A 3,286-nucleotide genomic window follows, 5' to 3' on the forward strand; every position below is an offset into this window, starting at 1 on the left:
GATAGATAGGTATAGATAAATGGAAGACTAGTTAATGAATACATAGTGACATGTGCAAACACACATTAAAAAATGAATTTAAAAAAATAAATAAAAAATGAATTAGTAGCTCCAAAATATAGGCCCTGCATTTTTAGAATAAAGTTAGTTTTCAGAGAGTTATTTCGGCATATGTACACGTTACTGATACCAACAGTAAAACTGCCTTCTGACACATGTAACAGAAATTAACCCTGAATTTCATTTAAAACAAAAAAAAAAGGATTTGTTGGAAGATGAAAAATGTTATACTCCCCAGAAACATAATCTCGGGGATTGTTTTTATATTTTTTTAGTGAAACAGCTTCTCCTGCACATGTTATGTAGCTAGACCTCTCCTTTGCCTCCTCCCCTTCTTCCTCCCCTTTCTTTTACTTCTTCTCCCTCTCCCTGTCCTTCTGCCACCCTCCCTCCCCTCCCTCTCCTCCTTTCTCCTTTTTTCCTCCTTATTTTTCTCCTCTTCCTTCTCTCCTTACCTCCTTATCCTTCCCCCTCTTCCTCCTTATTCTTATGGTTTTTACTTAAATATTACCATCTCAATGAAGATAACTTTTTATCAAAAATCTATTTTGTTATCTTTATTTAACCTTTGCTGTATGGTCACTCAGTCACGTCCTACTCTTGGTGACACCATGGACTGCTGCACGCTAGCTTCCACTGTCCTTTAATATCTCCTGGAGTTTGCTCAAACTCGTGTCCACTGAGTCAGTGCTGCCATCCAACCACCCCATCCTCTGTCATTGCCTTCTCCTCCTGCCTTCAATCTTTCCTAGCATCAGGGTCTTTTCCAATAAGTCTGCACTTTATATCTGGTGGCCAAAGTATTGGAGCTTCAGCATCAGTCCCTCCAATAAAAATTCAGGATTGATTTCCTTTAAGATTGGCAGGTGTGATCTCCTTGCTGTCCAAGGGACTCTTGAGAGACTTCTGCAGCACCACAGCTCCAAAGCTTTAATTCTTCAGCACTCAACCTTCTCTATGGCCCAAATCTCACTTTCATACATGACTACTGGAAAAACCATAGCTTTGACTAGACATACATTTTTTGGCAAAGTGGTGTCTCTGCTTTTTAATATGCAGTCTAGGTTTTTTGTAGCTTTTCTTCCAAGGAGCAAGCATCTTTTAATTTCACACAGTCACCATACACAGAGATTTTGGACCCCAAGAAAATAAAGTCTACTACTGCTTCCATTATTTCCCCGTCTATTTGCCATGAAGTGTTGGGACCAGACAACATGATCTTAGTTTTTTGAATGTTCAGTTTTAAGCCAGCTTTTTCATTCTCCTCTTTCACTTTTATCAAGAGCTTCTTTAGTTTCTCTTTGCTTTCTGACATAAGGGTGGTGTCATCTGCATATCTGAGGTTCTTGATATTTCTCCCAGCAATCTTGATTCCAGCTTGTGCTTCATTGAGGCTGGCACTTCACATGATGTATTCTGCCTAGAAGTTAAATAAGTGGGGTGACAATTTATAGCCTCGATATGCTAGTTTCCAAATTTAGAACCAGTCCATTGTTCCATGTAAGGTTCTAACTGTTACTCTTTGACCTGCATGCAGGTTTCTCAGGAGGCAGGTAAGGTGGTTTGGTATTCTCTAGTCTTTCAAAATTTTCCAGTCTGTTGTTATCCACACAATCAAAGGATTGTTCATATTCAGTGAAGGAGATGTTTTCTGGAATTCCCTTGATCTTTCTATGTTCCAATGAATGTTGGTGATTTCATCTCTGATTCCTCTGCCTTTTCGAAATGTAGTTTGTACATCTGGAATTTCTCAGTTTGTACATCTGGAAATGTACATGCATTTCTCAGTTCGAAATGTAGTTTGTACATCTGGAATTACTGTTGAAGACTACTGCTGAGTTTTCTAAATTTGCTGACATATTGAGTGCAGCACTTTCACAGCATCATCCCATAGGATTTGAAATAGTTCAGCTGGAATTCCATCACCTCTACTAGCTATGTTCGTAGTGATGCTTCCTAAGGCCCACTTGACTTCACACTCCATGTGTCTGGCTCTAGGTGAGTGATCACACCATTATGGTTTTCTAGGTCATTAAGACCTTTTTTTTTTTTTTTTTTTTTTTGTATAGTTCCTCTGTGTATTCTTGCCATCTCTTCTTAACATCTTCTGCTTCTGTTAGGTCCATAGCATTTCTGTTCTTTATTGTTCCCTAGTATCTCTAATTTTCTCAGAGAAATCTCTAGTCTTTCCCAGTCTTTTGTTTTCCTCTATGTCTTTGCATTCTTCTCTTAGGAGGGCTTTCTTGTGTCTCCTTGCTATTCTTTGGAACTTGGAAACAAGTCAAGATCCTTCTGTTGTTTTTGAGATTGTACCCAAGTACTGCATTTTGGACTCTTTTGTTAACTTGAGGGCTAATCCATTTCTTCTAAGGGATTCTTGCCCGCAGTAGTAGATATAATGGTCACCTGAATTTAATTCTTCCATTCCTATCCATTTAAGTTCACTGATTCCTAAAATGTCCACGTTTACTCTTGCTATCCCCTGTTTGACCACTTCCAATTTACCTTGATTCACGAACCTAACATTTCAGGTTCCTATGCAGTATTTTCTTTACAGTACCGGACTTTACTTTTACCACCAGACACATCAAAAACTGAGCATTGTTTCTGCTTTGGCTCAGTCTCTTCATTCCTTCTGGAGCTATTTCTCTGCTCTTCTCCAGTAGGTGGACATCTACAGACCTGGGGGCTCATCTTTCTGTGTTGTATCTTTTTGCCTTTTAACAGTAGAAACTTTGCTTTATTCACTGCTGTAATTTCATACCTCAACAATACCTATCACACAGTAGGTCCTTGAAAAAATATAATAAAACAAATGATATGCTTCTAGAATTCATATGTGTACCAGATCAAAGTTTTGACAGCTCCAGAGTACTATCCACTACTGCAGAAATTCACTATCATGATTGATTTTTGAAAAGCCACTTCATATTTGTACAGTTTCTCAGTTCCACCCACCTAAGTACCTGAAATTTGGTTTTCAGAGCACAGGGGAAGAAGAATCTTATCTGCTCCTCTGAGGATTACTGTCAAATAAGAAGAGGGCTTAAGAAGTTGTGAGAAGAAAAAGAGAGAAATGAATAGAGCTATAGCCCTGGCCAGATACTTGAAGAAGTCCTTTTTAAAAATTTACAAGACATTTGTTTACAATAAGAGATTAATCTATTGCCAAACAATAAGGATACTATTTATGTTCTCTCACTAGATATTTATACCTCCCATGATT

Source organism: Muntiacus reevesi, chromosome 14, assembly GCF_963930625.1.
Source record: "Muntiacus reevesi chromosome 14, mMunRee1.1, whole genome shotgun sequence".
NCBI classification, from domain to species: domain Eukaryota; kingdom Metazoa; phylum Chordata; class Mammalia; order Artiodactyla; family Cervidae; genus Muntiacus; species Muntiacus reevesi.